Below are 15,334 nucleotides of genomic sequence, written 5' to 3'. Positions count from 1 at the left end.
TGCTATTATGTTTAAATCATAACATCTTTTTATAATGACATCTATGCTTAAATGCTTTAATTAATAGCTCTTTAGTTTTGGTTACTGTTTATTTAACACAATTCAGAGAGAATTTAAACTTTGAAGGGTCGCGTTTTATGGTAAGGGGCAATATATGTATTCTTGAAAGTGGATCTGTATACATAATTTATGTTTGTGTTAATCTAATGTGTTCTGTATTAATTATTTTTTGTATTATCTCATCTTTTCACTCATGAATGACCGTCACTCGTGTAATCATTTTTGTATTCTATTTCTTTACGTTTTCTCTACCAATAAGGTGTTCTAACTTGTGAAATCATAATAATTATTATTAAAATAACGAGATATATATATTTGATTGTACTTATAATAATAATGCTATCATTATTACTTGAAAGTGGAACGTTTGGATGCTGTCAGATTCTCGGAAAGATCACACCAATGCCGGACACACCTATGAAGAAGAAGAAGATTTATAAGATTGTGTTAATATGCCCTCAGTAATAAATTAGCCGTTCTTATATTTTTACTCTGTCGATTTTGTAATCAGCCGGGTGAGAAGTATGAGGACGGTTTAGGGGTCGTATATCCAAAGATGGCCTTCAAAGCCGAAAAACAATATAAATTGTGTTTATCACTGTTGGAAATAAAATGCCATATTATTTTTCCAAAGTTGTTTATTTTCATTTCATGATGTATCCCAAATAATACAGTGTGCAAAGACGTTAAACGAAACCTCTATTGAACCAAACCAGAACCAAAATGAGGTGATATGGATGAAACGAGTACAAGTGACATATTTATAGAGTAGTTTTCATTTCAACACATGCCTGTTTGCAGTGACGAACCAAAATGAGGTGACATGGATGAAACGAGTACAAGTGACAAAAATTTATAGAGTAGTTTTCATTTCAACATATGCTTGTTTGCAGTGACGTCCTGAGACAAAATGCCGCCCCATGGCAGCGAAAAAAGGCCGCCCCATTTTTATATAGTATTTTTCATTATCCTTTCATGACAAAAATTTCTAAGAGATGTGTTGTATAGATACATTACTGACAAAATATATAATACATATATACTAAATTTAATTGCTATCTCTGCTTCAATAGAAATATTGTGAGTCCATGGTTTCAGATACATTTAAAAATACACCTGGCAACTTCCAAATTTGCAAGTGACTGGCAAAAATATTTGGATGAATTTTAAATTAGGCAAGTATGTAAGTAACTACCTATAATTAAAAAATGTGCACATGTCATTGCTGGTCATCAAGAACGTGATCTCCAACGACAACGGAAGTAAACTAGACATCGCGAACCCGACAAAAAATACACTCCTGTTAAACCTTGTAGGCATGTTAATTAATACATTTTGTTTCAAACCAGTGAGATGATTTTTCAATGGAAAGATATATCTGTTATTACTAAGTTTAGGTAGCTATTTCTATATGTGCCTAATGATTCTCCTCAATTTGCCGCCCTTCGAGTAACTGCCGCCCCCAAGCGACGCTCAATCTGCCTACCTCCACGGGACGTCACTGCCTGTTTGGGATTCAAACATATTATAATGTGTTTAGTACGAAAACTTATAATCATTTTATTCTAACATTCGATTATATCTCATAGACATGGTGTACTAAATGTATATAATACTAAATGTATGTATATAATATATATAATAGTATATAATTTTATTATTTTGGCCTGACCTTACCTTCGAACAATGAAGACGATAATATACAAACATATTAATTTATTTTTTTGGATAGTAATGGATCATTTGGGAACAAGACCTTATTTATAAAATGTTGGAAACAGTTTGTAGAATTACAATACAAAGCTGATTTACTAAACTTGTTCACCGGTGTACTTGTATTTCTTCAATCCTCAGCACCTCATATGAAAGTCAAGCTGCAAAAAAGGAGTAAGGACAATTACAAATTATTATTTTTTCTGGGGTTCAATCAGCTGTTCAATTCAGCCACACTACAAACATTAATGTCATCAAGTGCTGTAATACCAAGATCATAAGACTACCTCCGGGTATAGTTCAAGCTTTTCGAGAGTACGCATTGCAGGAACTGTTATGGAGCATGGATTCGCTATGTAGGTACCTACTTACCATACCAGCTGAAGAATTAATTTTTTCACTTGAAGGCACTTTTAATGTATAAAGATTTCTAAGGCACCCTAAAAAATACCAGCTTATGGGTTAAGTAAATATCGAGTGCTTAAAGTCAGACAACGTTATCTACAAAAAAGTGTTTTTTTGAGATAACGTTATTTTACATTTACGGCTACATGATAGTCAAACAACGTTATGTCAATCTTTTCTAATTTCTTATTAAATCGTCAGTAAAGTTTAACGCTAACTACATAAGTTACCCTTGTTTTCATATTTTTTTTAAACTATCCCTATAAATTTTAACATCATCATAAGCAAGATAAATGTACAATACACAATACATTATAAAATAATAACATTAGGTTTTAAATAAACATTTCCCTTGTTGAGTAACAAGAATCTAAAATAACGATTTTTGGCTCTCCTGTAAAGTTGCACTTTTGTAGATAGTGTTGTTTGACACTAAGCCCTCGATATGTTGTTCACCTCACAGTTTCTCAAATCTTGGAATCGAACTAGACAGCTAGTCAGGGACATTGCTAGGAAAATTGGCATCCTCAATCATACATACTCAAAATAATGTTGACCCTTACTATTTTTAGTGTCAATGGCGTGCGGTCCATAGATGCTGTAAATAAGAAGCATGCCCAAAAATGTTCCATGAAGTACAGGTATAAAATTCTACAATAATAATTGTATAACACATAAATTTATTCTCTCACTATCTTAAACAGATATATGTAAATTTATAAAAAAACTGTTACGCAAGCACACACAGGTGTTTTCAGTCATGAAACTACTATCATATTATTCAGTTTAAGGCAACGCATGACCTGTTTTCTCAGTGGTATTATTTTTTTTGTAAACTAGTTTGTTAAGCTGGCATAAGTGCTGTTCAAAAACATTTGCATATCGTGATACAAGTTGATTATCCATGTTAAGCTACATCAGTGCTCGAAATGGAAAAATTCACGAACAGGAACGCTGTATAATTTTCCGAAACTAAGTACTTATGCTAATCCTTTCTTTACGTACGTACGTACTTTTGATATAAAAATGCAACAATAAACTTTAAACTTCTTACGTGGATCTATATTGGGCAGGTTGGTAAGGATTGTCAGCGCCGCAGGCGAAATAATCTTGTTTTAACAAAGTATACCGTCAAAAATTGTATTATTCTTTATTTTTACTTTATCTACCACTATAACCAGTGCATGATACCTCTACCACCACTCGTCACTGATTATAACTTACTGTCTCATTTGGGATAGATAAGTTTGTAATTAATTAGTCATAACAAACAACATATCCACATAAGTACCTTATAGATTCAAATTAAAAAAATATTTACGTAGTTATAGAAAATTTTACAAATTCCATTTAAATACGAGCACAGAATATCAAACATCAAGAAATAGTATTAAAATAGTGTTTAAAAAATAAAGAAATAGTATTAGAAAAAACAGTAAGTGCCTACCTATACCAAGAATTTATAAAATAGCGTTCACATAAACTCGTTCTCACGCAGGTGGAATATACGATTATCCGAAGCGATTTGGTTGAACATAGTTATTTCCTGCCCAATTATCATTAGCAATTATTGCACCTTGGCAGAACAAACAACTAAGATTATCAAGAAAGTTATAAAATAATATATAATAAAATCAATACTAAGTACCAATAATGGCAGAGTTCTCATTTGTACTGGGTAGATATAAGTTGGAAAAAGTACGTAGCCTAAATACCTAGCTCTCTTTTTAACTTTCAGAATACAGTATGTAAGCATACGTCTTGAGAAATCAATCGGATAAAACCATGGATAGTATCCACTATCCACACATTTTGAACCTTCTCCACTATAAGAAGGCCGTACCTACATCTAATAAAAGTTTCAAGTCATCCAAACAACGTAAACATAGCATTATTTGTAATTAAATTACCAATGGTGTGTCATTTTCATTTATATAAGATAAAACATGACGGAAGGTGAAACTCAGGTTGCTAAGCGCGATTCTTATAGAATAATATAAAATTGTCATTAATTAGTACCTACTATATTCAACATTATAAGGACTAATATTGTATTGTATGCATGTTATGTTACAATGGTGATGCTTTGGTTACAATTATTGTAATATACATCTACCACCGTATTTATTTAATAATCTATGACTAACACCACCTAAGATAATTAGATGTCCGCACTGGACACATAGGTACCTAATTTGTTAGTACCTACTTATTCTAAACGATTCAATCTATATTGTTTGTCCTTCCCTACTCACGTTATTATTGCCATGGAAATGATAATAGGTACCTACATACAATACAGATATTATGATAGTCGTACATTTTTATTAAAGGATAATATTCCTATATTTTTTTTAAACAAATTTACAAACAAAAATTAAGTAAAAGTTCTCTCCACACTACCTATGTATTATTTCTATTATTTTTAAAGTCACAAGCTACAATGCATGTAATAATAATTGTAATACAATAGGAACGTCCCAAATAAATAAACTCTGCAGAAGGCTATTCAATATTTTCTGCCCAAACCATCAATGGCCCAAACACATTTTTGTAGAAAAAATCATTCATTATTCATTGTGAAAATTGGGGTTTACGACTTATCATAAATATTTTTTTAACACAAGTCAAGTTGTTGAGATGATAATAATTATTGAATCACAGAACAGATGTTGCCACTGTATTGTCCACCGGAAAGAATTCCTAATGTTTTAGCAGATTTACACGAAGTACCTACTACGTAATTAAGCCTTCATTATTTTTATAAATATCCACAAAATTATCAAATTGTGCGTGTGGCCAGAATTATCTTAAATCAGTTTGGATACCAGCGACAATAGTATATAGGTATATATGTAATAATATAATTAAGTATGTAAAAATGGCGAATTTGTATCCCACAGGAAAGTATTAAAAACGATAATTGTAAGGGTGATTATCCACTTAGTGTTACGAACAAAAAGCGAATTTAACATAATAGACTTTTTAAAATATTATATTATAAAGCCTATTATAAGGAAAGTATTCATCCACAGGTACTCATCATGACCTATGGCAAATAAATGAATGAATGTAGTAGTTATATCACAAGATTTATTGTACTATAGTCGCAATTCAACAATAATGTAAATTACAAAACAAATGTAAACATCGTAAAAAGAGGGGTTTACGACACGTCATAAGCTTTTTTTAACAAAAGTTAATTGTTGAGATGAATACCATCTGTTGCCACTTAAATGGTTATTGGAGTGAATTCCTAATGTAATGTAATGTGGTTTTAGCAGATTTACACGAATTACCTACTACTTTATTATACCTTCATTATTTTTATAAATAACCACTCAATATCATTTTTTAAATGATCAAATTGTGTAGGTATGTGGCCAGCGTTACGTTACCTGCGACAAAATATTTTTCAATAGTTTCGGTTAACACGTTTCGCCTGATGACATTTTTGACCAACTTTTAGAACAATTTTTTATTAAAAAATCAAGTTAAACACACAGTTAAAATTAAAACACAAAACTTACTAGAATGTAGCAAAAAAACACCAAACTAATAATATAAACAATTTTGTTTAGAAACGTATTTATATCTTAAATAATACAAAATATTTTAAAAGGCAACTAATAGGAATATTATACCGGATTGCACGAGTCAAATTATCAAACTTTTTTGTACTAATTTAACCATCGAAAACACAATTCATTCACCCGAAAATAAATGGCGAAGTAATAATTTTTGTCACTCCGAATAAAATAATATAATAAATTAGTAGGTAAGTAAATTAACAATGCGTAAGTCAAAGGCAAGATTGTATTGAGATTTGAAATGTTTCATCCTTTAGAAATTATTAAACAATGTATACTTTATTTTTTAAGAGTTTTCAAATAGTGTCAGCAAGGCACATTTTTTTGGGTAATAAAGTAATTTACGCTTGCAGCTGGTTGTTTCTTGTTATTTAGACAATGCATTTAGGCATGGACATATCGACACAAAATAAGAAGGTTGAAAGAAATTTAGGGATGTCATAATTTTTATTTTTAACCCTTGCACGCCCGGCATAACATAACTTCGTTAATTTTTAATTTTGAGAAAAACTTTAAAAGATACATTCATTTATAATTATCTCAATCTAACGAACCGCAACGCAATTTTAAATGAATCCACGAGCCGGAACGGTATATTTTGGAATTCCACGAACCACAACGGCGCTCCGGTGCGTTCCTGTCCATTCCGAGCGCTGAGCTACATGATATAGCCAAAGTACGCCAACTTTCTAGTTATAACTATCGTTGTAGCTACGCTTACCATAATTATGAAACTCTAAACCGGGACAGGATCGGGGTATAGGGCAAAGAAACAAACTTAACCACCAAAAATTGTTTTAATACCTATTAGAAGTATGTACAAAAGAAGAATGCAGAAGGTCTGCTGCAGCAGAAATTTAAATTATTTTATTTATTGTACCAGTCGTACTTCTCACTGGAATGAACCTTTATTCGCATCCTCATCATTATATACGCTACTACGGCCAATCATGAAGATTTATTATTGACAATCATTCATACGCGGAACAACTGCTGGGACAAAATGCCAAACCGGCCGGTACGCCGGGACCAATATGTGAAACCGGGACGTATGGTAAGCCTAATTATAGCTCTCATATGAGTACAATGTGCAACATACAGAAAAGCCTATGGTACTCGTAGCAGGCGGTTCTGCTGGTATTATTTGTTATAATTTATATTTATGCTCTAAAATTTGCGAATTAAAAATGGCGAACACAGATGTACTAATAACAGGCTACAGATATGGAAGTGTACTGCAGTGATTCCCAACCCGGTATCACGGAACCTTGGGGTTCCACGACAACTCTTTAAGGGGGTACATGCTCAGCGTAGGTCAAAATGGAACTTTTATTGCATTTTCAAACCATGATCCTGGATGCTTACTGGAACGCCGTTGGTTGATTTCTATACACTTTAACTTATATTACTAACTGACGTTTCATCGTTTGTTTACGTAAGGAATTGCAAATGGCCGACAATAATAAATTCGCTGCCTAGGCAACGGAGCAATTCTAAACTATAATATTATACTGTATAATTGTCACGATGCAGTATCATACTGTTGCGTAAAGGTAGTGCGTTCGGCTGATAACCGAACAATCGGTGGTTCGAATCCAATCGAGTGCGTTTTTTGTGTGAAAAAATAAATTATGTGTTACATGTCACACGCCAAAAATACACTCAGATTTGATTTCCCAAACGCGCCAAAAGAAGCATAACTTCAAAAAATATCTAACCTAAAATTTCAAAATAATGTGAGTAGGTAGTGTTTTAAAGTTGGTCACGTAAAAAAAACCTTATGTCTGTTTACCCTATTACCAAAATAGTTTGAGTTTGTACTTTTTTTCGCAAGCTTTAAGGGCGGACGTGCTCAGCGTAGGTCAAAATAGAGCTTTTATTGCATTTTCAAACCATGATCCTGGACATTCCTTAAACGTTGTAGATAATCTATTTATATAATTTTGAAGCCTTGTTATCCTTTATATTTATTTTAAACATTTGATGACTGCAAAAAGTATTTTTATTACATAAAATAGTGTTCTTTTAAGCCTCTCGCTCTAATGTTTTAGAATTTAGTCATATTTCAGTACAAGAATGTGCAGCGGTGTTAAGATTTTTTACATCTATTAATTTTTAAATGCATTTTTAAAACCATTAGTATAATTTATGACGAGATTATTTTTGTAAAATATTTACGATAATAAATTATATTGATAATCTCTGTAATCCCAAATTTGACAAGAATTAGGCATTTTATTATTCAAAAAATGGGCAAGATTAACACATTTGAAGATAATCATAAACATACTAATTATAAGCTATGTTTTTGACCATTCAAGTGTATATTAATAAAAGTAAAAACGCCACAGTATGATACTGCATCGTGACGATTATACAGTATGATATTATAGTTTAGAATTGCTCCGTTGCCTAGGCAGCGAATTTATTATTGTCGGCCATTTGCAATTCCTTACGTAAACAAACGATGAAACGTCAGTTAGTAATATAAGTTAAAGTGTATAGAAATCAACCAACGGCGTTCCAGTAAGCGGTCCTTTTTTTTGTGTAATTTAACAAGATAATTAAGAGCTAGTCAAAGAATCTAGTTTATCACAAGTTTTGTTTTTGTTTTGTTACGCCAAAGAAGTATAACTTCTAAGGCTGCTACATAAGTACACACACCGATTTTTTATTATTGAAGTAGCGAGAGTTTTACTTCAGAGAAACATTTTAGTAACAACAAGGAATGAAGGAATAAAATATGAGGTACCTATATCAGTTGTTGTTATTGAACATCATCGCCTACTACGCACTGCTCATTTTGTTTCTGTCAAAGCTTTGGTGTTGCTACCTACTTATTGCATTTTTTTAATAATCCCATTAGTTTTGGATAATATAGAAGTATGTTAAAATTTAGCTCATGTATCCGAAGTATAGGCATAGTATGAGTAGATAGTTTTTTTTTAATTATTTATAACCATGTCCTTGATTTTTCGTACAAGGTGAGTTAATAATTTTGAACAGAAAATCACATAAATATATTGTGTCCTCACTGGATCAAATTCAGAGCTCTCGGATAGAAGGCCAGTGCATTCACGAGAGCCGCCTAGTGCAGGGGTCGGCATAAGCGGCTCATTGCATAGACGTTTGCAGCTCTTCAAACATAAACTTCAATTTCACCTCAGCTCAAGCAGCATTATAAGGTATTAAGAAAAATGAAGAACAGTTTTGGTGAAAGTTTTCACCAGTTCAGAGCAAATAAGACTACACTACCTTTTATCGTACATGCTCTCAAAATAAATGTCAATGAACTTTGACACCGTTTGACACAGATGCTGGTTCACTCCAGATCCAGTTAATAGATTTTAAAAGCAAGGAACTGTGGAGCAACAAATTCACAGATCTGACCAGCCGCTTGAAAGAACTCAAATGAGAAAAATCCAATTTGATTCATCAGCACAAGTGGACAGCTATAAAACAACTGCCTTAAATAGAAACAATAATATTTGATACATGGAATAGTTTACCTGAAACATGTGACATGTAAAAAAACTAGCTTTTGGTATTCTCACAATCTTTGGCTCTACATACTGTTATGTTTAAAATAATCATCACCTAAAATATTAATTAATTCAACTGGTCACACCGACTTGTCTTGGGACGACCTATCTTCGCGAGTCGTGTGGACAAATTTGGCGCTGTTTGAATTTCCGGAGACAATGTCAGGTCGCGTGGTGCGACAGTAGAAACAAGGCTTTTTGATTTTGGCTGCCGCCCAGAACAGTCGTGCTCCGGTTGGGTATACCCAATATCAATCATGGACGTCACCTAACGGAGCACGATGCAGCCGTCGTGTCAATAGTCTCTGATCGTTCCAATTTGGGTATTTTAAAACTATTTATTTGATTCACCATTCTTCCTTTATTTCTTTTCAAACTTAGCCGCTTGTATTTAAAGTTAGTATTTCAAATTTCAGTATCGAGCTGCTTAATATCCATTTAATGTATTTTTTAATTCTTGTCTTTGTGATAATATAGTTTCTGTCAAGTATAAATCGCTCTTTTATTTTATTTGTTCCCATATTCCACACTATTAAATAATTATTATCTTTCACGGTCGTAAGATCGTGTGGCGCCCAGAAGTTTATTATGTACATCCTAAACCCTGGATTGCACGAGCCTTCAGACGTGTAATCCTTTTTTATAATTCAAATTCCAGTTATCAGTTGCGAGATTTCTAAAGGAATAGCGGAGTTCGGCTTGGAAAAGATCAGGTGACGTCACGAACCGGTTTCATGTCTCATGCTCATACTATTAACTATTTTACTTTATCTTACTTTATTAGAGACCCTTTTATTTTGTAATTGTGACGTCAAAAATCACAATTACAAAATTTTATATAACAATACCTATATATGCGAACAAACATTCTCATCTATGAACCAAATAAAAAATAAACTTAGAAGCAGAATGACGGATGAAAATTTACAATCACGTATTCAATTAAAAATAAGTAGCTATTTGCAGATATAGTAAAGCTATCAAAAGCGATGCATGGACGCCGGTCTAATTAATTTTTTAAATAAAATTTTTTTAACTTTACCCCGCCCCCTATAATCCATATCCATATACATATGTATATTATATAGGCGGCTCTCTGGTACCTTTGTTATCCTGTTTCCTTTGACAATTTGGCTCTTGTCACTTGACAAACTGCCGACCCCTGGCCTAGTGTATAGATATAGTTATTTGTCCGTCATGGCATTATTTAGTAAATAAAATGAAACAAAATCGTTTCTAATTGGAAATAGAGTATATTTATAAATAAACAAATGTAATAGGAATATTTTACAACAATTATTCATTTATAATATATATTTCTTGGCTGCTTAGCAGCATATCTTCTTCAATAATAGTACCTCTATACTATTTATAACTAGTAGGCATCTCTAAACCCCTACTCACAAAATGAATACATTGGTGTGAGACCAGCAGATTTTTTCCCATTCTGACAAAAACTTGAAGTTTCAATATTATTCATCGTTGCGACCAAAACTTTATAACCTTTCCTTTTGAGACTACTTACTGTTTCATGGTACACTACATCGAAAGCTCTTACCAGAAAAAACATCTAGAATAAACAACTAACTGCTTTTGAGTGGATGTTTCTATCAGAACAGGAATACATTTAATTTTTTTTTTAACATAATTCGATACACAATCCCGACTTCACTTCAATATTTTGGAAACCATTTCAAATAATGTTATAATTTAGTTGTTTAGATTCAGAAGTACAACTTTGCATAGAGTAAAATATGGGAAAAAAAATCCTTCGATTTCCATTAAAGTTTCATCAAAAATGGTATAGTAACCTACTCGATATAATTTAGTCATTCAGAATCGGTTTATAAAATTTGCCAAGTTCTACTTTTAAATCTATACAACTGATATCTTCACAACAATAAATTAATATGAAATAGTAGTATCTGAAATTTTTTATGAAAATTCATAAAATTTTGATTTCCAATAATTTGACAATAATTATTGAAGTTGGTTTCTAATATTTTACATAACACAGCCTTATAAAATTTAACATATTATTTTTTTATTTCATATGATCGAATCGATAGACAGGTATTATGGCATCTACCTTGATAATCATTTTAATAATTTCATGTAAAACGAATTAAAAACAATCAATTTATGCGGATTAATAAAAACTCTTCCCGAATCAATAAATAGTTTTACTTACTTAGACATTTAAATTACTGTCAAAAACCAACTGTCAATAATCAAATCTATCAAAAAGAAAAAAGTAGGTATGTCCATCGAGTCCTTCAGATAATATTATTCAATAATATTGTTTTTATAAAATAAATTATATTCGTTCTTCCCTAAAGTGATAAATATTTTTACAACAAAGGTAGGTGAGAAATATTGCTCATCATTTCAAGTGGATTTTTTATAGAGACGAATTTTGAATGAAGTGTTTGGTTTTCTATTCGAAATGCCGATGTTTGATAACAATAATAATTGCAATTTTCATTCAAAATTTACTATTTACAAAATATGTACAATATTACATTTGCGTCAAAATAATACAAATTAGCGCACTTTCAAATAACGTGTTTTAATTTAAATTTATCTAAGATTTACGACAGTAAAATAAGTAATATGTACCAAAAGTTTCATTGACTGTCAAAAACAGCAACATTCACAGATTTGTAAATAATTTAATTTTTATGTTTAGAGATGGTGTCATCCGCTTTGCTGAATATTGGCCAATCAATCAATCATCATTGGTGCCTGAAGATGCCGAAAGGCGAAATCCGGGTCGCCAAAAACGACTCAAATGGAATAGTACAAAACTTAAATCCATTAGAATTTAAATTCCATCAAGTACCATCGGTCGATAGTATTAATATAATTAATTAATTATTAAATTATGTGGATAAAATATTATGAACAATGAAATAAATTAAATCATTTTATTTTATTTGCATGAATGCGTTCCACCAAGAATTGAAATCATAGAGCCTTTTCACACGGACGATTTACAGGTTTTTCGGAGATCGCTGGTGATCCTCTGTTTGCAGTTGCCGGGAGTCGGTATGCACAACGGCGGCATGCCTTTGTTGGTAACTTAATCACGAGCTACCGCCAGCAATCAAAGTCGACTACAAATCGTCTGTATGAAAAGGCTCTTAAGGTGATGACTTCTACCGTTTAAATATTATTTAGAAATGCACAAAAATTAACTGCCATTTTTAAAAATCAATGAATCTTTACCGTTAGGTACCTAATAATAAAATAAAATAAAAAGATCATTCCGAAATTTTATTTCATATTCACCTTATTTCTAAGATAAGCTTTGGCCATGGCCATATGTGCGTTCTTATCAAAAGTTTATCATCATCCCTTTCTTACATACCCACTAATAAACACAAAAAGATTGTAATATTTATACTTAGTAAAGAATTTATGCAAGAATGATTCTTTATATTCGCTCAATTACAAAAGAATGACAGATGTGTAGAATTACCCATAAACTTTGAATCGATACTTCAATTTTACATGTCTATACATAACAGCGTTGTTATAATTTTTATTATTTTCAATCTTTGAAATGGATTTCATAGATGTCAATGACTATTTACTTAAAAATAGCAGTACTCGTTTAATAAATAAAAAAAAAATTCACATCCGGGTATTATATTAACTACCAATTATCATATTTCACAATATTCTCCCCGTCCAAATTATTATATTGAAAAGTTTTATACAAGTGAAAAAGAGGTTTTAAAATTTAATTAATAAGTCCATAATATTTTAAATTGAGATATCCTAACATGTTGTCATTGGTTTATTACGTAAACCCTAAGAAGTAACATTATTATAATAAAGAAGAAAATAACTTTATAGTTTTATGTATAAAAAATCAGTATATTTCATTCGGTTGTCGAAATAGTCCAGTCATAGTTAATGAAAATAACATATTATCTGGAAATAATTCACCTAGAGGGGAGGCTATATATGAGTTGCTTAGAATCATAACTCACATATTGCAATTTTGTCGTTTTTTAGTTAAATATGCCAAGTGATTCTAAATGAATTAATCTATATACCGAAAAATTGTTGAGTATTAAAAATCAATTTAAACCATGTGAAAATCGTTGACAAAGTTCATTGTTGGTGTAATATGTCGAATATTTGAAAGAATAGAGTTTTGTCACCAACGCCTTCCTAACCAATCGGGGAGCTCTATTTCTCATAGTATGCTGTATGTCTGCAACGTTAGGAGTATTAGGTATATATATTTTTAAAAAAAAAAGTTATTCGACTCTCTCACTCATTAATATTCTAGGGAGTTCAATACTCTTCTTCTAAATACAAAAAATAGTGCTCTGTTGGTTTTTAGCGATTATCTCAAAACTTGATTTTTGAAATATGTGAGTTATGATTCTAAGCGACTCATATATGGATAATGGTAATTACCAATGGCGGTCCGGTTTATAGATGCTGTGGTGCGGCGCACGACTTAAATATTCCAAAATATTCATAATTATGATAGTATCCGCAAAATCAATAAATAAATTCAGTGACATACTAAATGCTCGGTACTGCCCCCTATGAGAGGAAATATGTTGTACTGTGGGATTTGCTGTTTGGTAGTTTTTATGCGTTATTATTATTATTATTTATTTTAGCGTTTTTAATGTATAATTATTTCATTACGAACTAATCACAGCACCAATATATTCATTTGGTTTGTCATCGGATATTTAGTGGAAAAATGTATTTCAAAATTTTTAAAATAAGTGAGCATAAGCTTTTGAAGAGCATGCTCAATCTTAAATGAAACCGTACGCCACCGGTAATTACATACCAAAAATAAACACTATGCTCAACATTCTATGCTTTTTGAAGATGTGGTTTAATGTAAAGTATTCAGATTTACTTTCAATCGAATGATCTTTATTAAAATTAATGCCTGATGCTGATTTTTACAATAAATATTGTACCCACAAATAAATCTTTTAAACATATATAATTTTGAAAACATTTTGAGAAAATAATATTATAACCAATAGAAAAAATCTTTTTGAAAAAAGTAAGACCCCCGCAGGAATCGAACCTGCATCTCTCGGGTATCGCGCCCACGCACATAAACCACTATTCTAAAGGAGCCTATATTCTTAAATCTTGTGAATTATTTGTTGAATATAAAAATAGTTAAAGAGGCTTTGCATAATATGTATATCACTTTGCACTAGCACTATGCGTATTGCGCAAATCCTCCTCTTTAGGGGAATTATTTCCAGGTATTAGGGTTTTAACCCTAATATGACTTATGTTTTATAATATTTCATTTATATTTCAATATTATGTTTTATGTGGTAAACAACAGCGATATCTATTAAATTATTTTCATTTACAATAAAAAGAACAATACAGCATACTGTTACTTACATTAAAATAAAATGCGTCCTTTATGTATTTTTTAAATTGTATTATAAGCATAAATTTAGATAAATATATTGTTTATAATGCATCTACAAAATATTGGTGAAAGTAATTGAATGTTGCAATAATTTTACGCTAGTCATATTGTGTTCTGGTTAGTATGTCATCAATAAAGTATAATTTGTAGATTTGGTTTCTTTCATAACCACACCACAGTGACCACCGAATGAAGTATACCAAAATGTGACCACAGTTATGTATACTTTACAAACGAAATGATACTTACACAAATATTTAATAATGAAAATAAAATGGAAAAAATCACAATAAGCTTAAAACTACACACAACGGTATTCCCAAAATGTTTGAAAGCGTACAGTGTATTTTCAATTTAGAATAAGGTTCAACCATTAATGCTTTTACACAATGATATTGTTTTTTAGAATTTCTTCATGTCATAATATTGTATTTCTATGTTTGCATGCAAGTACGCAATGGAAGTGGTAAAGAATAAAGCAATTTTAATAATATTCATCATATAAAATTACTGAGTTCTTATAACACCATCTATGTATTCATTTAAATTTATTCTGTCTCACATGGGTAGGATAAAAACTGATA

Source organism: Rhyacophila brunnea, unplaced genomic scaffold, assembly GCF_057557595.1.
Source record: "Rhyacophila brunnea isolate RB1 unplaced genomic scaffold, BYU_Rbru_1.0 scaffold_4, whole genome shotgun sequence".
In the NCBI taxonomy this organism is placed as follows: Eukaryota; Metazoa; Arthropoda; class Insecta; order Trichoptera; family Rhyacophilidae; genus Rhyacophila; species Rhyacophila brunnea.
The sequence above is the reverse complement of the archived record's forward strand: the minus strand, read 5'-3'. Positions refer to the sequence as shown.